General features: G+C 49.3%; 24 non-coding genes across 24 annotated transcripts; all 24 read right to left on the bottom strand.

The window, feature by feature from the left end:
* Window positions 1-395: 395 nt before the first annotated feature.
* On the bottom strand, window positions 396-469 carry trnat-ugu (transfer RNA threonine (anticodon UGU)). The gene has a single exon. It is a non-coding gene; the product is annotated as a tRNA-Thr (tRNA).
* Window positions 470-733: 264 nt separating this feature from the next.
* Window positions 734-823, bottom strand: trnar-ucu (transfer RNA arginine (anticodon UCU)). The gene is given in 2 exon segments: window positions 734-769; window positions 787-823. It is a non-coding gene; the product is annotated as a tRNA-Arg (tRNA).
* Window positions 824-1,524: 701 nt separating this feature from the next.
* Window positions 1,525-1,598, bottom strand: trnat-agu (transfer RNA threonine (anticodon AGU)). The gene has a single exon. It is a non-coding gene; the product is annotated as a tRNA-Thr (tRNA).
* A 951-nt stretch (window positions 1,599-2,549) lies between these two features.
* Window positions 2,550-2,623, bottom strand: trnat-ugu (transfer RNA threonine (anticodon UGU)). The gene has a single exon. It is a non-coding gene; the product is annotated as a tRNA-Thr (tRNA).
* Window positions 2,624-2,887: 264 nt separating this feature from the next.
* Window positions 2,888-2,977, bottom strand: trnar-ucu (transfer RNA arginine (anticodon UCU)). Its single transcript is given in 2 exon segments — window positions 2,888-2,923; window positions 2,941-2,977. It is a non-coding gene; the product is annotated as a tRNA-Arg (tRNA).
* Window positions 2,978-3,678: 701 nt separating this feature from the next.
* Window positions 3,679-3,752, bottom strand: trnat-agu (transfer RNA threonine (anticodon AGU)). Its single transcript has one exon. It is a non-coding gene; the product is annotated as a tRNA-Thr (tRNA).
* A 951-nt stretch (window positions 3,753-4,703) lies between these two features.
* On the bottom strand, window positions 4,704-4,777 carry trnat-ugu (transfer RNA threonine (anticodon UGU)). The gene has a single exon. It is a non-coding gene; the product is annotated as a tRNA-Thr (tRNA).
* A 264-nt stretch (window positions 4,778-5,041) lies between these two features.
* Window positions 5,042-5,131, bottom strand: trnar-ucu (transfer RNA arginine (anticodon UCU)). Its single transcript is given in 2 exon segments — window positions 5,042-5,077; window positions 5,095-5,131. It is a non-coding gene; the product is annotated as a tRNA-Arg (tRNA).
* Window positions 5,132-5,832: 701 nt separating this feature from the next.
* On the bottom strand, window positions 5,833-5,906 carry trnat-agu (transfer RNA threonine (anticodon AGU)). The gene has a single exon. It is a non-coding gene; the product is annotated as a tRNA-Thr (tRNA).
* Window positions 5,907-6,857: 951 nt separating this feature from the next.
* Window positions 6,858-6,931, bottom strand: trnat-ugu (transfer RNA threonine (anticodon UGU)). The gene has a single exon. It is a non-coding gene; the product is annotated as a tRNA-Thr (tRNA).
* A 264-nt stretch (window positions 6,932-7,195) lies between these two features.
* On the bottom strand, window positions 7,196-7,285 carry trnar-ucu (transfer RNA arginine (anticodon UCU)). The gene is given in 2 exon segments: window positions 7,196-7,231; window positions 7,249-7,285. It is a non-coding gene; the product is annotated as a tRNA-Arg (tRNA).
* A 701-nt stretch (window positions 7,286-7,986) lies between these two features.
* trnat-agu (transfer RNA threonine (anticodon AGU)) lies at window positions 7,987-8,060 on the bottom strand. The gene has a single exon. It is a non-coding gene; the product is annotated as a tRNA-Thr (tRNA).
* A 951-nt stretch (window positions 8,061-9,011) lies between these two features.
* On the bottom strand, window positions 9,012-9,085 carry trnat-ugu (transfer RNA threonine (anticodon UGU)). The gene has a single exon. It is a non-coding gene; the product is annotated as a tRNA-Thr (tRNA).
* Window positions 9,086-9,349: 264 nt separating this feature from the next.
* Window positions 9,350-9,439, bottom strand: trnar-ucu (transfer RNA arginine (anticodon UCU)). Its single transcript is given in 2 exon segments — window positions 9,350-9,385; window positions 9,403-9,439. It is a non-coding gene; the product is annotated as a tRNA-Arg (tRNA).
* Window positions 9,440-10,140: 701 nt separating this feature from the next.
* trnat-agu (transfer RNA threonine (anticodon AGU)) lies at window positions 10,141-10,214 on the bottom strand. Its single transcript has one exon. It is a non-coding gene; the product is annotated as a tRNA-Thr (tRNA).
* Window positions 10,215-11,165: 951 nt separating this feature from the next.
* trnat-ugu (transfer RNA threonine (anticodon UGU)) lies at window positions 11,166-11,239 on the bottom strand. Its single transcript has one exon. It is a non-coding gene; the product is annotated as a tRNA-Thr (tRNA).
* A 264-nt stretch (window positions 11,240-11,503) lies between these two features.
* Window positions 11,504-11,593, bottom strand: trnar-ucu (transfer RNA arginine (anticodon UCU)). Its single transcript is given in 2 exon segments — window positions 11,504-11,539; window positions 11,557-11,593. It is a non-coding gene; the product is annotated as a tRNA-Arg (tRNA).
* Window positions 11,594-12,294: 701 nt separating this feature from the next.
* On the bottom strand, window positions 12,295-12,368 carry trnat-agu (transfer RNA threonine (anticodon AGU)). Its single transcript has one exon. It is a non-coding gene; the product is annotated as a tRNA-Thr (tRNA).
* A 951-nt stretch (window positions 12,369-13,319) lies between these two features.
* Window positions 13,320-13,393, bottom strand: trnat-ugu (transfer RNA threonine (anticodon UGU)). Its single transcript has one exon. It is a non-coding gene; the product is annotated as a tRNA-Thr (tRNA).
* Window positions 13,394-13,657: 264 nt separating this feature from the next.
* On the bottom strand, window positions 13,658-13,747 carry trnar-ucu (transfer RNA arginine (anticodon UCU)). The gene is given in 2 exon segments: window positions 13,658-13,693; window positions 13,711-13,747. It is a non-coding gene; the product is annotated as a tRNA-Arg (tRNA).
* Window positions 13,748-14,448: 701 nt separating this feature from the next.
* On the bottom strand, window positions 14,449-14,522 carry trnat-agu (transfer RNA threonine (anticodon AGU)). Its single transcript has one exon. It is a non-coding gene; the product is annotated as a tRNA-Thr (tRNA).
* Window positions 14,523-15,473: 951 nt separating this feature from the next.
* Window positions 15,474-15,547, bottom strand: trnat-ugu (transfer RNA threonine (anticodon UGU)). Its single transcript has one exon. It is a non-coding gene; the product is annotated as a tRNA-Thr (tRNA).
* A 264-nt stretch (window positions 15,548-15,811) lies between these two features.
* On the bottom strand, window positions 15,812-15,901 carry trnar-ucu (transfer RNA arginine (anticodon UCU)). The gene is given in 2 exon segments: window positions 15,812-15,847; window positions 15,865-15,901. It is a non-coding gene; the product is annotated as a tRNA-Arg (tRNA).
* A 701-nt stretch (window positions 15,902-16,602) lies between these two features.
* Window positions 16,603-16,676, bottom strand: trnat-agu (transfer RNA threonine (anticodon AGU)). Its single transcript has one exon. It is a non-coding gene; the product is annotated as a tRNA-Thr (tRNA).
* Between the last annotated feature and the right edge of the window lie 4,824 nt (window positions 16,677-21,500).

The raw sequence follows: 21,500 nt of genomic DNA, 5'->3' as shown, positions 1-21,500 counted from the left end.
CGTCAGGACTCTGTGCAGGCCAGTCCAGTTCCTCCACACCAAACTCGCTCATCCATGTCTTTATGGACCTTGCTTTGTGCACTGGTGCGCAGTCATGTTGGAACAGGAAGAGCCAATGCCAAAACTGTTCCAACAAAGTTGGGAGCATGAAATTGTCCAAAATGCCTTGGTATGGTGAAGCATTTACGTCTTCCTTTCACTGGAACTAAGGGGCCAAGCCCTGAAAAACAAACCCACACCATGATGCCACCTCCACCAAACTTTACACTTGGCACAATGCAGGCAGGCAAGTACAGTTCTTCTGGCAACGTACTGTTCTTGAGCTAATCTGAAGACGTAGCAGGTCACATCTACTTTCAGCAAAGAGATGGAAGGCATAGTTTCCACACCGCCACAGGCACTGCTGGGATTTGAACCCAGGATCTCCTGTTTACAAGACAGGCGCGTTTACCAACTAAGCCACAGCGCCACAGACCACGCTTAAGCACCTGTGATTTGCTTAAAACCACTGACTATTTATTGATCCTGCGAAGGCACGCATGTCCGAATGCTCCTACTACAAGTGATGTGAGGCTGGCTTGGATCCTGGACCTGTGAGCAAGCAATCACAAACATGTATGGATCAGCAGCCATTCCACAGCAGGTTGCCGATACTCTCTTATCTCTGGCCAGAGCCTTGGCACACCCATCAACAACAGAACTGCTTACAGGCACAGCTAACCTTCAAATCAAACGACTCTGGTGGGACTCGAACCCACAACCTTTGAATGGCCACGCCGACGGGCCTAGAAGTCCAACGCGCTATCCATTGCGCCACAGAGCCGGAAGCTGCCTCCTGGAGTGCTGTGTCTTCTCAGCTTCATCCAAATTCCTGGACAACCTAGTGCTTGCCCGTTCATTAGACAGCTGCGTTTCTGCGTTTCTGGCAACTGAAATCAGCATGCAGCACAGGCCAGACAGGACCCGAACGCAAAAGCATTTTCTCTCACCAATGCAATGCCTAGGAGCAAAGAACCCACAAGGAATGAATAGCCTCAACTACGAGCCTGGAAGTCTAATGGGCTATCCATTTTACCACAGAGCCTTCAGATGCTTTCCGGCATGGTGTTTCTTCTCAGGCTCATCCAAGTTCACGGACCACATAGTGTTTGCCTGTTCAAGGGATAGCTGCTTTTCTGTTGATGGCCGCCCACATGACCTGAATGGATACAAAGGATTTCTCTCACCTATGCAATGCCTAGGATCCCACAAGGATTGAACAGCCTCAACAATGAGACTAGAAGTCTAACAGCTATCAAGTTCACCACAGAGCCTACAGGTGCTCGACGGCATGGTGTTTCTTATCAGGTTCAGCCAAGTTCACTGAACGCATAGTGTTTGCCTGTTCGTTGGACAGCTGAATCTCTGTTAGTGGCATGCGACATTACCTGAACCCACGAGCCTTTCTCTCACCTACGCATTGCGTAAGACCCTGGAGTGTAAGAAAGGGCTCGATGGCACAGCTTCTGCACCAACATACAAGTCAGGCACTGCTGGGATTCGGACCCAGGATCTCCTGTTTACTAGACAGGCGCTTTAACCAACTAAGCCACAGCGCCACGGGCCGGTCCCTCAGCCGCACTAGTGCCTGCCATGTGCATAGCCTCACCTGTCGGCTGACTTGAGGCACATGCAAAATACAAGGAGCAGGCAGAACATCCGTTCGACCATTTATTGGATGCAAATTCTTTAATGTCAGATTCAAAACAGCTAGCCTAATCATCCTGAACAAATGCTGATCCTGCAGAGGCATGCATGTCCGAATGCTTCTACTACTATTCTTATGAGGCTAACTTGGATCTGGACCTATGAGCAATCACAAACATACGCTATATTGCCAAAAGTATTGGGACATCTGACTTTACATGCACACAAACTTTAATGGCGTCCCATTCTTAACCCGTAGGGTTTAATATGGAGTTGTCCCGTCCTTTGAAGATATAACAGCTTCAAGTCTTCTGGGAAGGCTTTCCACAAGGTTTAGAAGTGTGTTTATGGGAATCTTTGACCATTCCTCTAGAAGCGCATTTTTGAGGTCAGGCACTGATGTTGGATGAGAAGGCCTGGCTCGCAGTATCCACTCTAATTCATCCCAAAGGTGTTCGTTCGGGTTGGCGTCAGGACTCTGTGCAGGCCAGTCCAGTTCCTCCACACCAAACTCGCTCATCCATGTCTTTATGGACCTTGCTTTGTGCACTGGTGCGCAGTCATGTTGGAACAGGAAGAGCCAATGCCAAAACTGTTCCAACAAAGTTGGGAGCATGAAATTGTCCAAAATGCCTTGGTATGGTGAAGCATTTACGTCTTCCTTTCACTGGAACTAAGGGGCCAAGCCCTGAAAAACAAACCCACACCATGATGCCACCTCCACCAAACTTTACACTTGGCACAATGCAGGCAGGCAAGTACAGTTCTTCTGGCAACGTACTGTTCTTGAGCTAATCTGAAGACGTAGCAGGTCACATCTACTTTCAGCAAAGAGATGGAAGGCATAGTTTCCACACCGCCACAGGCACTGCTGGGATTTGAACCCAGGATCTCCTGTTTACAAGACAGGCGCGTTTACCAACTAAGCCACAGCGCCACAGACCACGCTTAAGCACCTGTGATTTGCTTAAAACCACTGACTATTTATTGATCCTGCGAAGGCACGCATGTCCGAATGCTCCTACTACAAGTGATGTGAGGCTGGCTTGGATCCGGGACCTGTGAGCAAGCAATCACAAACATGTATGGATCAGCAGCCATTCCACAGCAGGTTGCCGATACTCTCTTATCTCTGGCCAGAGCCTTGGCACACCCATCAACAACAGAACTGCTTACAGGCACAGCTAACCTTCAAATCAAACGACTCTGGTGGGACTCGAACCCACAACCTTTGAATGGCCACGCCGACGGGCCTAGAAGTCCAACGCGCTATCCATTGCGCCACAGAGCCGGAAGCTGCCTCCTGGAGTGCTGTGTCTTCTCAGCTTCATCCAAATTCCTGGACAACCTAGTGCTTGCCCGTTCATTAGACAGCTGCGTTTCTGCGTTTCTGGCAACTGAAATCAGCATGCAGCACAGGCCAGACAGGACCCGAACGCAAAAGCATTTTCTCTCACCAATGCAATGCCTAGGAGCAAAGAACCCACAAGGAATGAATAGCCTCAACTACGAGCCTGGAAGTCTAATGGGCTATCCATTTTACCACAGAGCCTTCAGATGCTTTCCGGCATGGTGTTTCTTCTCAGGCTCATCCAAGTTCACGGACCACATAGTGTTTGCCTGTTCAAGGGATAGCTGCTTTTCTGTTGATGGCCGCCCACATGACCTGAATGGATACAAAGGATTTCTCTCACCTATGCAATGCCTAGGATCCCACAAGGATTGAACAGCCTCAACAATGAGACTAGAAGTCTAACAGCTATCAAGTTCACCACAGAGCCTACAGGTGCTCGACGGCATGGTGTTTCTTATCAGGTTCAGCCAAGTTCACTGAACGCATAGTGTTTGCCTGTTCGTTGGACAGCTGAATCTCTGTTAGTGGCATGCGACATTACCTGAACCCACGAGCCTTTCTCTCACCTACGCATTGCGTAAGACCCTGGAGTGTAAGAAAGGGCTCGATGGCACAGCTTCTGCACCAACATACAAGTCAGGCACTGCTGGGATTCGGACCCAGGATCTCCTGTTTACTAGACAGGCGCTTTAACCAACTAAGCCACAGCGCCACGGGCCGGTCCCTCAGCCGCACTAGTGCCTGCCATGTGCATAGCCTCACCTGTCGGCTGACTTGAGGCACATGCAAAATACAAGGAGCAGGCAGAACATCCGTTCGACCATTTATTGGATGCAAATTCTTTAATGTCAGATTCAAAACAGCTAGCCTAATCATCCTGAACAAATGCTGATCCTGCAGAGGCATGCATGTCCGAATGCTTCTACTACTATTCTTATGAGGCTAACTTGGATCTGGACCTATGAGCAATCACAAACATACGCTATATTGCCAAAAGTATTGGGACATCTGACTTTACATGCACACAAACTTTAATGGCGTCCCATTCTTAACCCGTAGGGTTTAATATGGAGTTGTCCCGTCCTTTGAAGATATAACAGCTTCAAGTCTTCTGGGAAGGCTTTCCACAAGGTTTAGAAGTGTGTTTATGGGAATCTTTGACCATTCCTCTAGAAGCGCATTTTTGAGGTCAGGCACTGATGTTGGATGAGAAGGCCTGGCTCGCAGTATCCACTCTAATTCATCCCAAAGGTGTTCGTTCGGGTTGGCGTCAGGACTCTGTGCAGGCCAGTCCAGTTCCTCCACACCAAACTCGCTCATCCATGTCTTTATGGACCTTGCTTTGTGCACTGGTGCGCAGTCATGTTGGAACAGGAAGAGCCAATGCCAAAACTGTTCCAACAAAGTTGGGAGCATGAAATTGTCCAAAATGCCTTGGTATGGTGAAGCATTTACGTCTTCCTTTCACTGGAACTAAGGGGCCAAGCCCTGAAAAACAAACCCACACCATGATGCCACCTCCACCAAACTTTACACTTGGCACAATGCAGGCAGGCAAGTACAGTTCTTCTGGCAACGTATTGTTCTTGAGCTAATCTGAAGACGTAGCAGGTCACATCTACTTTCAGCAAAGAGATGGAAGGCATAGTTTCCACACCGCCACAGGCACTGCTGGGATTTGAACCCAGGATCTCCTGTTTACAAGACAGGCGCGTTTACCAACTAAGCCACAGCGCCACAGACCACGCTTAAGCACCTGTGATTCGCTTAAAACCACTGACTATTTATTGATCCTGCGAAGGCACGCATGTCCGAATGCTCCTACTACAAGTGATGTGAGGCTGGCTTGGATCCTGGACCTGTGAGCAAGCAATCACAAACATGTATGGATCAGCAGCCATTCCACAGCAGGTTGCCGATACTCTCTTATCTCTGGCCAGAGCCTTGGCACACCCATCAACAACAGAACTGCTTACAGGCACAGCTAACCTTCAAATCAAACGACTCTGGTGGGACTCGAACCCACAACCTTTGAATGGCCACGCCGACGGGCCTAGAAGTCCAACGCGCTATCCATTGCGCCACAGAGCCGGAAGCTGCCTCCTGGAGTGCTGTGTCTTCTCAGCTTCATCCAAATTCCTGGACAACCTAGTGCTTGCCCGTTCATTAGACAGCTGCGTTTCTGCGTTTCTGGCAACTGAAATCAGCATGCAGCACAGGCCAGACAGGACCCGAACGCAAAAGCATTTTCTCTCACCAATGCAATGCCTAGGAGCAAAGAACCCACAAGGAATGAATAGCCTCAACTACGAGCCTGGAAGTCTAATGGGCTATCCATTTTACCACAGAGCCTTCAGATGCTTTCCGGCATGGTGTTTCTTCTCAGGCTCATCCAAGTTCACGGACCACATAGTGTTTGCCTGTTCAAGGGATAGCTGCTTTTCTGTTGATGGCCGCCCACATGACCTGAATGGATACAAAGGATTTCTCTCACCTATGCAATGCCTAGGATCCCACAAGGATTGAACAGCCTCAACAATGAGACTAGAAGTCTAACAGCTATCAAGTTCACCACAGAGCCTACAGGTGCTCGACGGCATGGTGTTTCTTATCAGGTTCAGCCAAGTTCACTGAACGCATAGTGTTTGCCTGTTCGTTGGACAGCTGAATCTCTGTTAGTGGCATGCGACATTACCTGAACCCACGAGCCTTTCTCTCACCTACGCATTGCGTAAGACCCTGGAGTGTAAGAAAGGGCTCGATGGCACAGCTTCTGCACCAACATACAAGTCAGGCACTGCTGGGATTCGGACCCAGGATCTCCTGTTTACTAGACAGGCGCTTTAACCAACTAAGCCACAGCGCCACGGGCCGTTCCCTCAGCCGCACTAGTGCCTGCCATGTGCATAGCCTCACCTGTCGGCTGACTTGAGGCGCATGCAAAATACAAGGAGCAGGCAGAACATCCGTTCGACCATTTATTGGATGCAAATTCTTTAATGTCAGATTCAAAACAGCTAGCCTAATCATCCTGAACAAATGCTGATCCTGCAGAGGCATGCATGTCCGAATGCTTCTACTACTATTCTTATGAGGCTAACTTGGATCTGGACCTATGAGCAATCACAAACATACGCTATATTGCCAAAAGTATTGGGACATCTGACTTTACATGCACACAAACTTTAATGGCGTCCCATTCTTAACCCGTAGGGTTTAATATGGAGTTGTCCCGTCCTTTGAAGATATAACAGCTTCAAGTCTTCTGGGAAGGCTTTCCACAAGGTTTAGAAGTGTGTTTATGGGAATCTTTGACCATTCCTCTAGAAGCGCATTTTTGAGGTCAGGCACTGATGTTGGATGAGAAGGCCTGGCTCGCAGTATCCACTCTAATTCATCCCAAAGGTGTTCGTTCGGGTTGGCGTCAGGACTCTGTGCAGGCCAGTCCAGTTCCTCCACACCAAACTCGCTCATCCATGTCTTTATGGACCTTGCTTTGTGCACTGGTGCGCAGTCATGTTGGAACAGGAAGAGCCAATGCCAAAACTGTTCCAACAAAGTTGGGAGCATGAAATTGTCCAAAATGCCTTGGTATGGTGAAGCATTTACGTCTTCCTTTCACTGGAACTAAGGGGCCAAGCCCTGAAAAACAAACCCACACCATGATGCCACCTCCACCAAACTTTACACTTGGCACAATGCAGGCAGGCAAGTACAGTTCTTCTGGCAACGTATTGTTCTTGAGCTAATCTGAAGACGTAGCAGGTCACATCTACTTTCAGCAAAGAGATGGAAGGCATAGTTTCCACACCGCCACAGGCACTGCTGGGATTTGAACCCAGGATCTCCTGTTTACAAGACAGGCGCGTTTACCAACTAAGCCACAGCGCCACAGACCACGCTTAAGCACCTGTGATTCGCTTAAAACCACTGACTATTTATTGATCCTGCGAAGGCACGCATGTCCGAATGCTCCTACTACAAGTGATGTGAGGCTGGCTTGGATCCTGGACCTGTGAGCAAGCAATCACAAACATGTATGGATCAGCAGCCATTCCACAGCAGGTTGCCGATACTCTCTTATCTCTGGCCAGAGCCTTGGCACACCCATCAACAACAGAACTGCTTACAGGCACAGCTAACCTTCAAATCAAACGACTCTGGTGGGACTCGAACCCACAACCTTTGAATGGCCACGCCGACGGGCCTAGAAGTCCAACGCGCTATCCATTGCGCCACAGAGCCGGAAGCTGCCTCCTGGAGTGCTGTGTCTTCTCAGCTTCATCCAAATTCCTGGACAACCTAGTGCTTGCCCGTTCATTAGACAGCTGCGTTTCTGCGTTTCTGGCAACTGAAATCAGCATGCAGCACAGGCCAGACAGGACCCGAACGCAAAAGCATTTTCTCTCACCAATGCAATGCCTAGGAGCAAAGAACCCACAAGGAATGAATAGCCTCAACTACGAGCCTGGAAGTCTAATGGGCTATCCATTTTACCACAGAGCCTTCAGATGCTTTCCGGCATGGTGTTTCTTCTCAGGCTCATCCAAGTTCACGGACCACATAGTGTTTGCCTGTTCAAGGGATAGCTGCTTTTCTGTTGATGGCCGCCCACATGACCTGAATGGATACAAAGGATTTCTCTCACCTATGCAATGCCTAGGATCCCACAAGGATTGAACAGCCTCAACAATGAGACTAGAAGTCTAACAGCTATCAAGTTCACCACAGAGCCTACAGGTGCTCGACGGCATGGTGTTTCTTATCAGGTTCAGCCAAGTTCACTGAACGCATAGTGTTTGCCTGTTCGTTGGACAGCTGAATCTCTGTTAGTGGCATGCGACATTACCTGAACCCACGAGCCTTTCTCTCACCTACGCATTGCGTAAGACCCTGGAGTGTAAGAAAGGGCTCGATGGCACAGCTTCTGCACCAACATACAAGTCAGGCACTGCTGGGATTCGGACCCAGGATCTCCTGTTTACTAGACAGGCGCTTTAACCAACTAAGCCACAGCGCCACGGGCCGTTCCCTCAGCCGCACTAGTGCCTGCCATGTGCATAGCCTCACCTGTCGGCTGACTTGAGGCGCATGCAAAATACAAGGAGCAGGCAGAACATCCGTTCGACCATTTATTGGATGCAAATTCTTTAATGTCAGATTCAAAACAGCTAGCCTAATCATCCTGAACAAATGCTGATCCTGCAGAGGCATGCATGTCCGAATGCTTCTACTACTATTCTTATGAGGCTAACTTGGATCTGGACCTATGAGCAATCACAAACATACGCTATATTGCCAAAAGTATTGGGACATCTGACTTTACATGCACACAAACTTTAATGGCGTCCCATTCTTAACCCGTAGGGTTTAATATGGAGTTGTCCCGTCCTTTGAAGATATAACAGCTTCAAGTCTTCTGGGAAGGCTTTCCACAAGGTTTAGAAGTGTGTTTATGGGAATCTTTGACCATTCCTCTAGAAGCGCATTTTTGAGGTCAGGCACTGATGTTGGATGAGAAGGCCTGGCTCGCAGTATCCACTCTAATTCATCCCAAAGGTGTTCGTTCGGGTTGGCGTCAGGACTCTGTGCAGGCCAGTCCAGTTCCTCCACACCAAACTCGCTCATCCATGTCTTTATGGACCTTGCTTTGTGCACTGGTGCGCAGTCATGTTGGAACAGGAAGAGCCAATGCCAAAACTGTTCCAACAAAGTTGGGAGCATGAAATTGTCCAAAATGCCTTGGTATGGTGAAGCATTTACGTCTTCCTTTCACTGGAACTAAGGGGCCAAGCCCTGAAAAACAAACCCACACCATGATGCCACCTCCACCAAACTTTACACTTGGCACAATGCAGGCAGGCAAGTACAGTTCTTCTGGCAACGTATTGTTCTTGAGCTAATCTGAAGCCGTAGCAGGTCACATCTACTTTCAGCAAAGAGATGGAAGGCATAGTTTCCACACCGCCACAGGCACTGCTGGGATTTGAACCCAGGATCTCCTGTTTACAAGACAGGCGCGTTTACCAACTAAGCCACAGCGCCACAGACCACGCTTAAGCACCTGTGATTCGCTTAAAACCACTGACTATTTATTGATCCTGCGAAGGCACGCATGTCCGAATGCTCCTACTACAAGTGATGTGAGGCTGGCTTGGATCCTGGACCTGTGAGCAAGCAATCACAAACATGTATGGCTCAGCAGCCATTCCACAGCAGGTTGCCGATACTCTCTTATCTCTGGCCAGAGCCTTGGCACACCCATCAACAACAGAACTGCTTACAGGCACAGCTAACCTTCAAATCAAACGACTCTGGTGGGACTCGAACCCACAACCTTTGAATGGCCACGCCGACGGGCCTAGAAGTCCAACGCGCTATCCATTGCGCCACAGAGCCGGAAGCTGCCTCCTGGAGTGCTGTGTCTTCTCAGCTTCATCCAAATTCCTGGACAACCTAGTGCTTGCCCGTTCATTAGACAGCTGCGTTTCTGCGTTTCTGGCAACTGAAATCAGCATGCAGCACAGGCCAGACAGGACCCGAACGCAAAAGCATTTTCTCTCACCAATGCAATGCCTAGGAGCAAAGAACCCACAAGGAATGAATAGCCTCAACTACGAGCCTGGAAGTCTAATGGGCTATCCATTTTACCACAGAGCCTTCAGATGCTTTCCGGCATGGTGTTTCTTCTCAGGCTCATCCAAGTTCACGGACCACATAGTGTTTGCCTGTTCAAGGGATAGCTGCTTTTCTGTTGATGGCCGCCCACATGACCTGAATGGATACAAAGGATTTCTCTCACCTATGCAATGCCTAGGATCCCACAAGGATTGAACAGCCTCAACAATGAGACTAGAAGTCTAACAGCTATCAAGTTCACCACAGAGCCTACAGGTGCTCGACGGCATGGTGTTTCTTATCAGGTTCAGCCAAGTTCACTGAACGCATAGTGTTTGCCTGTTCGTTGGACAGCTGAATCTCTGTTAGTGGCATGCGACATTACCTGAACCCACGAGCCTTTCTCTCACCTACGCATTGCGTAAGACCCTGGAGTGTAAGAAAGGGCTCGATGGCACAGCTTCTGCACCAACATACAAGTCAGGCACTGCTGGGATTCGGACCCAGGATCTCCTGTTTACTAGACAGGCGCTTTAACCAACTAAGCCACAGCGCCACGGGCCGTTCCCTCAGCCGCACTAGTGCCTGCCATGTGCATAGCCTCACCTGTCGGCTGACTTGAGGCGCATGCAAAATACAAGGAGCAGGCAGAACATCCGTTCGACCATTTATTGGATGCAAATTCTTTAATGTCAGATTCAAAACAGCTAGCCTAATCATCCTGAACAAATGCTGATCCTGCAGAGGCATGCATGTCCGAATGCTTCTACTACTATTCTTATGAGGCTAACTTGGATCTGGACCTATGAGCAATCACAAACATACGCTATATTGCCAAAAGTATTGGGACATCTGACTTTACATGCACACAAACTTTAATGGCGTCCCATTCTTAACCCGTAGGGTTTAATATGGAGTTGTCCCGTCCTTTGAAGATATAACAGCTTCAAGTCTTCTGGGAAGGCTTTCCACAAGGTTTAGAAGTGTGTTTATGGGAATCTTTGACCATTCCTCTAGAAGCGCATTTTTGAGGTCAGGCACTGATGTTGGATGAGAAGGCCTGGCTCGCAGTATCCACTCTAATTCATCCCAAAGGTGTTCGTTCGGGTTGGCGTCAGGACTCTGTGCAGGCCAGTCCAGTTCCTCCACACCAAACTCGCTCATCCATGTCTTTATGGACCTTGCTTTGTGCACTGGTGCGCAGTCATGTTGGAACAGGAAGAGCCAATGCCAAAACTGTTCCAACAAAGTTGGGAGCATGAAATTGTCCAAAATGCCTTGGTATGGTGAAGCATTTACGTCTTCCTTTCACTGGAACTAAGGGGCCAAGCCCTGAAAAACAAACCCACACCATGATGCCACCTCCACCAAACTTTACACTTGGCACAATGCAGGCAGGCAAGTACAGTTCTTCTGGCAACGTATTGTTCTTGAGCTAATCTGAAGCCGTAGCAGGTCACATCTACTTTCAGCAAAGAGATGGAAGGCATAGTTTCCACACCGCCACAGGCACTGCTGGGATGTGAACCCAGGATCTCCTGTTTACAAGACAGGCGCGTTTACCAACTAAGCCACAGCGCCACAGACCACGCTTAAGCACCTGTGATTCGCTTAAAACCACTGACTATTTATTGATCCTGCGAAGGCACGCATGTCCGAATGCTCCTACTACAAGTGATGTGAGGCTGGCTTGGATCCTGGACCTGTGAGCAAGCAATCACAAACACGTATGGCTCAGCAGCCATTCCACAGCAGGTTGCCGATACTCTCTTATCTCTGGCCAGAGCCTTGGCACACCCATCAACAACAGAACTGCTTACAGGCACAGCTAACCTTCAAATCAAACGACTCTGGTGGGACTCGAACCCACAACCTTTGAATGGCCACGCCGACGGGCCTAGAAGTCCAACGCGCTATCCATTGCGCCACAGAGCCGGAAGCTGCCTCCTGGAGTGCTGTGTCTTCTCAGCTTCATCCAAATTCCTGGACAACCTAGTGCTTGCCCGTTCATTAGACAGCTGCGTTTCTGCGTTTCTGGCAACTGAAATCAGCATGCAGCACAGGCCAGACAGGACCCGAACGCAAAAGCATTTTCTCTCACCAATGCAATGCCTAGGAGCAAAGAACCCACAAGGAATGAATAGCCTCAACTACGAGCCTGGAAGTCTAATGGGCTATCCATTTTACCACAGAGCCTTCAGATGCTTTCCGGCATGGTGTTTCTTCTCAGGCTCATCCAAGTTCACGGACCACATAGTGTTTGCCTGTTCAAGGGATAGCTGCTTTTCTGTTGATGGCCGCCCACATGACCTGAATGGATACAAAGGATTTCTCTCACCTATGCAATGCCTAGGATCCCACAAGGATTGAACAGCCTCAACAATGAGACTAGAAGTCTAACAGCTATCAAGTTCACCACAGAGCCTACAGGTGCTCGACGGCATGGTGTTTCTTATCAGGTTCAGCCAAGTTCACTGAACGCATAGTGTTTGCCTGTTCGTTGGACAGCTGAATCTCTGTTAGTGGCATGCGACATTACCTGAACCCACGAGCCTTTCTCTCACCTACGCATTGCGTAAGACCCTGGAGTGTAAGAAAGGGCTCGATGGCACAGCTTCTGCACCAACATACAAGTCAGGCACTGCTGGGATTCGGACCCAGGATCTCCTGTTTACTAGACAGGCGCTTTAACCAACTAAGCCACAGCGCCACGGGCCGTTCCCTCAGCCGCACTAGTGCCTGCCATGTGCATAGCCTCACCTGTCGGCTGACTTGAGGCGCATGCAAAATACAAGGAGCAGGCAGAACATCCGTTCGACCATTTATTGGATGCAAATTCTTTAATGTCAGATTCAAAACAGCTAGCCTAATCATCCTGAACAAATGCTGATCCTGCAGAGGCATGCATGTCCGAATGCTTCTACTACTATTCTTATGAGGCTAACTTGGATCTGGACCTATGAGCAATCACAAACATACGCTATATTGCCAAAAGTATTGGGACATCTGACTTTACATGCACACAAACTTTAATGGCGTCCCATTCTTAACCCGTAGGGTTTAATATGGAGTTGTCCCGTCCTTTGAAGATATAACAGCTTCAAGTCTTCTGGGAAGGCTTTCCACAAGGTTTAGAAGTGTGTTTATGGGAATCTTTGACCATTCCTCTAGAAGCGCATTTTTGAGGTCAGGCACTGATGTTGGATGAGAAGGCCTGGCTCGCAGTATCCACTCTAATTCATCCCAAAGGTGTTCGTTCGGGTTGGCGTCAGGACTCTGTGCAGGCCAGTCCAGTTCCTCCACACCAAACTCGCTCATCCATGTCTTTATGGACCTTGCTTTGTGCACTGGTGCGCAGTCATGTTGGAACAGGAAGAGCCAATGCCAAAACTGTTCCAACAAAGTTGGGAGCATGAAATTGTCCAAAATGCCTTGGTATGGTGAAGCATTTACGTCTTCCTTTCACTGGAACTAAGGGGCCAAGCCCTGAAAAACAAACCCACACCATGATGCCACCTCCACCAAACTTTACACTTGGCACAATGCAGGCAGGCAAGTACAGTTCTTCTGGCAACGTATTGTTCTTGAGCTAATCTGAAGCCGTAGCAGGTCACATCTACTTTCAGCAAAGAGATGGAAGGCATAGTTTCCACACCGCCACAGGCACTGCTGGGATTTGAACCCAGGATCTCCTGTTTACAAGACAGGCGCGTTTACCAACTAAGCCACAGCGCCACAGACCACGCTTAAGCACCTGTGATTCGCTTAAAACCACTGACTATTTATTGATCCTGCGAAGGCACGCATGTCCGAATGCTCCTACTACAAGTGATGTGAGGCTGGCTTGGATCCTGGACCTGTGAGCAAGCAATCACAAACATGTATGGATCAGCAGCCATTCCACAGCAGGTTGCCGATACTCTCTTATCTCTGGCCAGAGCCTTGGCACACCCATCAACAACAGAACTGCTTACAGGCACAGCTAACCTTCAAATCAAACGACTCTGGTGGGACTCGAACCCACAACCTTTGAATGGCCACGCCGACGGGCCTAGAAGTCCAACGCGCTATCCATTGCGCCACAGAGCCGGAAGCTGCCTCCTGGAGTGCTGTGTCTTCTCAGCTTCATCCAAATTCCTGGACAACCTAGTGCTTGCCCGTTCATTAGACAGCTGCGTTTCTGCGTTTCTGGCAACTGAAATCAGCATGCAGCACAGGCCAGACAGGACCCGAACGCAAAAGCATTTTCTCTCACCAATGCAATGCCTAGGAGCAAAGAACCCACAAGGAATGAATAGCCTCAACTACGAGCCTGGAAGTCTAATGGGCTATCCATTTTACCACAGAGCCTTCAGATGCTTTCCGGCATGGTGTTTCTTCTCAGGCTCATCCAAGTTCACGGACCACATAGTGTTTGCCTGTTCAAGGGATAGCTGCTTTTCTGTTGATGGCCGCCCACATGACCTGAATGGATACAAAGGATTTCTCTCACCTATGCAATGCCTAGGATCCCACAAGGATTGAACAGCCTCAACAATGAGACTAGAAGTCTAACAGCTATCAAGTTCACCACAGAGCCTACAGGTGCTCGACGGCATGGTGTTTCTTATCAGGTTCAGCCAAGTTCACTGAACGCATAGTGTTTGCCTGTTCGTTGGACAGCTGAATCTCTGTTAGTGGCATGCGACATTACCTGAACCCACGAGCCTTTCTCTCACCTACGCATTGCGTAAGACCCTGGAGTGTAAGAAAGGGCTCGATGGCACAGCTTCTGCACCAACATACAAGTCAGGCACTGCTGGGATTCGGACCCAGGATCTCCTGTTTACTAGACAGGCGCTTTAACCAACTAAGCCACAGCGCCACGGGCCGTTCCCTCAGCCGCACTAGTGCCTGCCATGTGCATAGCCTCACCTGTCGGCTGACTTGAGGCGCATGCAAAATACAAGGAGCAGGCAGAACATCCGTTCGACCATTTATTGGATGCAAATTCTTTAATGTCAGATTCAAAACAGCTAGCCTAATCATCCTGAACAAATGCTGATCCTGCAGAGGCATGCATGTCCGAATGCTTCTACTACTATTCTTATGAGGCTAACTTGGATCTGGACCTATGAGCAATCACAAACATACGCTATATTGCCAAAAGTATTGGGACATCTGACTTTACATGCACACAAACTTTAATGGCGTCCCATTCTTAACCCGTAGGGTTTAATATGGAGTTGTCCCGTCCTTTGAAGATATAACAGCTTCAAGTCTTCTGGGAAGGCTTTCCACAAGGTTTAGAAGTGTGTTTATGGGAATCTTTGACCATTCCTCTAGAAGCGCATTTTTGAGGTCAGGCACTGATGTTGGATGAGAAGGCCTGGCTCGCAGTATCCACTCTAATTCATCCCAAAGGTGTTCGTTCGGGTTGGCGTCAGGACTCTGTGCAGGCCAGTCCAGTTCCTCCACACCAAACTCGCTCATCCATGTCTTTATGGACCTTGCTTTGTGCACTGGTGCGCAGTCATGTTGGAACAGGAAGAGCCAATGCCAAAACTGTTCCAACAAAGTTGGGAGCATGAAATTGTCCAAAATGCCTTGGTATGGTGAAGCATTTACGTCTTCCTTTCACTGGAACTAAGGGGCCAAGCCCTGAAAAACAAACCCACACCATGATGCCACCTCCACCAAACTTTACACTTGGCACAATGCAGGCAGGCAAGTACAGTTCTTCTGGCAACGTACTGTTCTTGAGCTAATCTGAAGACGTAGCAGGTCACATCTACTTTCAGCAAAGAGATGGAAGGCATAGTTTCCACACCGCCACAGGCACTGCTGGGATTTGAACCCAGGATCTCCTGTTTACAAGACAGGCACGTTTACCAACTAAGCCACAGCGCCACAGACCACGCTTAAGCAGCTGTGATTCGCTTAAAACCACTGACTATTTATTGATCCTGCGAAGGCACGCATGTCCGAATGCTCCTACTACAAGTGATGTGAGGCTGGCTTGGATCCTGGACCTGTGAGCAAGCAATCACAAACACGTATGGCTCAGCAGCCATTCCACAGCAGGTTGCCGATACTCTCTTATCTCTGGCCAGAGCCTTGGCACACCCATCAACAACAGAACTGCTTACAGGCACAGCTAACCTTCAAATCAAACGACTCTGGTGGGACTCGAACCCACAACCTCTGAATGGCCACGCCGACGGGCCTAGAAGTCCAACGCGCTATCCATTGCGCCACAGAGCCGGAAGCTGCCTCCTGGAGTGCTGTGTCTTCTCAGCTTCATCCAAATTCCTGGACAACCTAGTGCTTGCCCGTTCATTAGACAGCTGCGTTTCTGCGTTTCTGGCAACTGAAATCAGCATGCAGCACAGGCCAGACAGGACCCGAACGCAAAAGCATTTTCTCTCACCAATGCAATGCCTAGGAGCAAAGAACCCACAAGGAATGAATAGCCTCAACTACGAGCCTGGAAGTCTAATGGGCTATCCATTTTACCACAGAGCCTTCAGATGCTTTCCGGCATGGTGTTTCTTCTCAGGCTCATCCAAGTTCACGGACCACATAGTGTTTGCCTGTTCAAGGGATAGCTGCTTTTCTGTTGATGGCCGCCCACATGACCTGAATGGATACAAAGGATTTCTCTCACCTATGCAATGCCTAGGATCCCACAAGGATTGAACAGCCTCAACAATGAGACTAGAAGTCTAACAGCTATCAAGTTCACCACAGAGCCTACAGGTGCTCGACGGCATGGTGTTTCTTATCAGGTTCAGCCAAGTTCACTGAACGCATAGTGTTTGCCTGTTCGTTGGACAGCTGAATCTCTGTTAGTGGCATGCGACATTACCTGAACCCACGAGCCTTTCTCTCACCTACGCATTGCGTAAGACCCTGGAGTGTAAGAAAGGGCTCGATGGCACAGCTTCTGCACCAACATACAAGTCAGGCACTGCTGGGATTCGGACCCAGGATCTCCTGTTTACTAGACAGGCGCTTTAACCAACTAAGCCACAGCGCCACGGGCCGTTCCCTCAGCCGCACTAGTGCCTGCCATGTGCATAGCCTCACCTGTCGGCTGACTTGAGGCGCATGCAAAATACAAGGAGCAGGCAGAACATCCGTTCGACCATTTATTGGATGCAAATTCTTTAATGTCAGATTCAAAACAGCTAGCCTAATCATCCTGAACAAATGCTGATCCTGCAGAGGCATGCATGTCCGAATGCTTCTACTACTATTCTTATGAGGCTAACTTGGATCTGGACCTATGAGCAATCACAAACATACGCTATATTGCCAAAAGTATTGGGACATCTGACTTTACATGCACACAAACTTTAATGGCGTCCCATTCTTAACCCGTAGGGTTTAATATGGAGTTGTCCCGTCCTTTGAAGATATAACAGCTTCAAGTCTTCTGGGAAGGCTTTCCACAAGGTTTAGAAGTGTGTTTATGGGAATCTTTGACCATTCCTCTAGAAGCGCATTTTTGAGGTCAGGCACTGATGTTGGATGAGAAGGCCTGGCTCGCAGTATCCACTCTAATTCATCCCAAAGGTGTTCGTTCGGGTTGGCGTCAGGACTCTGTGCAGGCCAGTCCAGTTCCTCCACACCAAACTCGCTCATCCATGTCTTTATGGACCTTGCTTTGTGCACTGGTGCGCAGTCATGTTGGAACAGGAAGAGCCAATGCCAAAACTGTTCCAACAAAGTTGGGAGCATGAAATTGTCCAAAATGCCTTGGTATGGTGAAGCATTTACGTCTTCCTTTCACTGGAACTAAGGGGCCAAGCCCTGAAAAACAAACCCACACCATGATGCTACCTCCACCAAACTTTACACTTGGCACAATGCAGGCAGGCAAGTACAGTTCTTCTGGCAATGTACTGTTCTTGAGCTAATCTGAAGAAGTAGCAGGTCACATCTACTTTCAGCAAAGAGATGGAAGGCATAGTTTCCACGCCACCACAGATGACCTAGGCACTGCTAGAATTTGAACCCAGGATCTCCTGTTTACAAGGCAGGCGCGTTTACCAACTAAGCCAGAGCGCCACAGACCTTGCTTAAGCACCTGTGATTTGCTTAAAACAACTGACTATTTATTGAGCCTGCGAAAGCATGCATGCCCGAATGCTCCTACTACAAGTGATGTGAGGCTGGCTTGGATCCTGGACCTGTGAGCAAGCAATCACAAACATGTATGGATCAGCAGCCATTCCACAGCAGGTTGCCGATACTCTCTTATCTCTGGCCAGAGCCATGGCAAACCCATCAACAACAGAACTGCTTACAGGCACAGCTAACCTTCAAATCAAACGACTCTGGTTGATTACATTTCTGTTGACGGCACCTGAAGTCAGCATGCAGCACAGGCCAGACAGGACCTGAACGCAAAAGCATTATTAAAAAAAAGCTGTTAATAGCAAGGAACATTACCTTACATTACATTCTCTGATCTATGCAATTTACTCTGCAGTCTGGCTCTAAAGCCATCTTGGCTTGCTTGAGTGGTGTTTCATCTTAGAGTTTAAGAAAGCGTTAGATGGCACAGCTTCTACACCAACATACAAGCCAGGCACTGTTGGGATTTGAACCTAAATCGGTCCTTCATACATCAGGGCCATTTATGCACAATCTTATGAGGAGCCTTTTATGTGGACTCAGATGCCTAACCCCTAGTACAAAAACACTTTTTTTGGTTTCATAAGAAAGTTATATCATCGTTGTTCTGTATTGTACTCCTGCTCAGGATAATAAAGCAGCAGCTTTTTGCAACAAAAAACATTGTTTTATCAGACTGTTGTGGTGAGTGCCCTGTTCTATTCCTCCTTCCAAGATGGCGGCGCGGCAGTAGCACGCAGCGGCCACTCCGGAACCAAAATGGTGCTTTCTTTTTGTTTTAGCGCTAAATTTAAAGTGCATGGACGCCAAAGACAGTGGTGTTCATGTATACGACCGCCAGACGATATTACGGTACAGAAATCATGCAGTTACTAACTTGCATGATGAACTACTCTGCAAACTTCGCGATCTCGGCTTGCTGCGAAGTCCAGGCCTTCAGTCCTCTGTGTCGCCTGATGCCGGTGGCCGGGAGAGAGGACGTCGCAAGCGTTGTTCGAGGAAGCGGAAGCGCGGTAAAAGGGCAGGTGTCCGTGCTAGGCTAACAACCAACCCTAGCCGGCCGGCACTCCCTTCCATCATCTTGTCCAACGTCTGCTCACTGGATAATAAACTGGACTACATCCGACTCCAGCAAACTACACGGCGTGAGTTCAGAGACTGCTGCGTCTTTGTTTTCACGGAGACGTGGCTCAGCGACAGAGTTCCGGACGCCGCCATTCAGCTAGCTGGACTAACCGTGTTTCGTGCCGACAGGAATGCAGCTCTGTGCGGTAAGACTCGCGGTGGTGGTGTGTGTGTTTACATCAACACGGAATGGTGTAAAGACTCTGTGCTTGTGTCTAACTACTGCTCATCGGTAGTGGAGTTTGTAACTGTTAGATGCAGACCTTTTTATTTACCCCGGGAATTCACCACTACTCTCATTATCGGAGTGTACATTCCACCCAGCGCTAATGCTAAGGAGGCTCTGCGTGAGCTGTACGGAGCTATTAGCAAGCTGCAGAATGCTCACCCCGATGGACTGTTTATCATCGCCAGAGATTTCAATCATGCAAATCTCAGAACAGTGCTCCCTAAATTCCATCAGTATGTGGACTTTGCTACGAGAGGGGCGAACACGCTGGATGTTGTTTATTCAAACATTCCCGGCGCATATCGTGCGGAGCCCCGCCCCCACCTCGGCTACTCAGACCACATCTCTGTTATGTTGATTCCAGCATACAGACCACTCGTCAGACGCTCTAAACCGGTTCTGAAACAGGTTAAATCCTGGCCAGCAGGAGCATCTCTGCTCTTCAGGACTGTTTTGAGTGCACTGACTGGGATATGTTTAGGGAGGCTGCAACCAACGGCGACTCTATTGACTTGGAGGAATACACGGCATCAGTGACCAGCTACATCGGGAAATGCATCGATGACGTGGCTGTCTCCAAGACCATCACAACACGCTTCAACCAGAAGCCGTGGATGACTGCGAAAGTGCATGCTCTCCTGAAATCGAGAGACTCTGCCTTCAGATCAGGGGACAGCGCGGCCTTAAAAACAGCAAGGGCCAAACTGTCCTGAGCCATCAGAGAGGTGAAGCGTGCACACGCCCAGAGAATCCACGGCCACTTCCAGAACAGCAGAGACTCCCGGTGCATGTGGCAGGGCATTCGGGCGATCACCAACTACAGGACAACTTCACCTTCCTGTGACAGTGATGCCTCCCTTCCAGATGCGCTGAATGACTTCTACGCTCGGTTTGAGGCACAGAACAACACAACAGCGAGGAAGACCATCCCTCCTCCTCATGACCCAGTGCTCTGTCTCACCACGGCTGATGTGAAGAGAACTCTATGCAGAGTTAACCCACGGAAGTCTGCTGGACCAGACAACATTCCTGGCAGAGTTCTCAGGGAGTGTGCAGAGCAGCTAGCAGATGTCTTCACTGACATCTTCAACATCTCGCTGAGCAGCTCCATCATCCCTACGTGCCTCAAGACAATGACCATCGTCCCTGTGCCAAAGAAGTCCACGGTTTCCTGCCTCAATGACTACCGTCCCATTGCACTCACACCAATCGTGATGAAATGCTTCGAGAGGCTCGTCATGAGGCACATCAAGTCACAGCTACCACCCTTGCTGGACCCCTTGCAGTTTGCATATCGTCCTAACCGTTCCACGGAAGACGCCATCACCACAACCCTCCATCTGGCCCTCACACACCTGGACTGCAAAGACTCCTACGTTCGAATGCTGTTCATAGATTTCAGTTCAGCATTCAACACAATCATCCCTCAGCAGCTGATTAAGAAGCTGAGTCTCCTGGGCCTGAACACCTCTCTCTGCAACTGGATCCTGAATTTCCTGACTGGGAGACCTCAGTCAGTCCGGATCGGGAGCAGTATCTCCAGCACCACCACACTGAGCACTGGAGCACCTCAGGGCTGTGTGCTCAGTCCATTGCTGTTCACTCTGCTGACTCACGACTGTGCAGCAATGCACAGCTCCAACCACATTGTCAAGTTCGCTGATGACACGACCGTGGTGGGTCTCATCAGCAAGAATGATGAGTCAGCATACAGAGAGGAGGTGCAACATCTAACAGCCTGGTGCAGAGCCAACAACCTCTCCCTGAACGTCGACAAGACCAAAGAGATGGTTGTTGACTTCAGGAGAGCACAGTGTGACCATTCTCCGCTGTCCATCGATGGCTCCTCTGTGGAGATCGTCAAGAGCATCAAATTCCTTGGTGTCCATCTGGCGGAGAACTTCACCTGGTCACTCAACACCAGCTCCATCACCAAGAAAGCCCAGCAGCGCCTCTACTTCCTGAGGAGGCTGAGTAAAGCCCATCTCCCTTCCCCCATCCTGACTGTGTTCTACAGAGGGACCATCGAGAGCATCCTGAGCAGCTGCATCACTACCTGGTTTGGGAACTGCACCGTCTCAGATCGCAAGACCCTTCAGCGGATAGTGAGGACAGCTGAGAAGATCATCGGAGTCTCTCTCCCCTCTATCACAGACATTTACACCGCACGCTGCATCCGCAAAGCCAACAGCATTGTGGCTGACCCCACACACCCCTCACACACACTCTTCACCCTCCTGCCATCTGGAAAGAGGTACCGGAGCATTCGGGCCCTCGCAACCAGACTGTGTAACAGTTTCTTTCCTCAAGCCATTAGGCTCCTCAACACCCGGGACTGAACTGTTCTGCACTCTCACACACACTCTC

Source organism: Hemibagrus wyckioides, linkage group LG06 (assembly GCF_019097595.1).
Source record: "Hemibagrus wyckioides isolate EC202008001 linkage group LG06, SWU_Hwy_1.0, whole genome shotgun sequence".
In the NCBI taxonomy this organism is placed as follows: Eukaryota; Metazoa; Chordata; class Actinopteri; order Siluriformes; family Bagridae; genus Hemibagrus; species Hemibagrus wyckioides.
The sequence above is the reverse complement of the archived record's forward strand: the minus strand, read 5'-3'. Positions and strand labels throughout refer to the sequence as shown.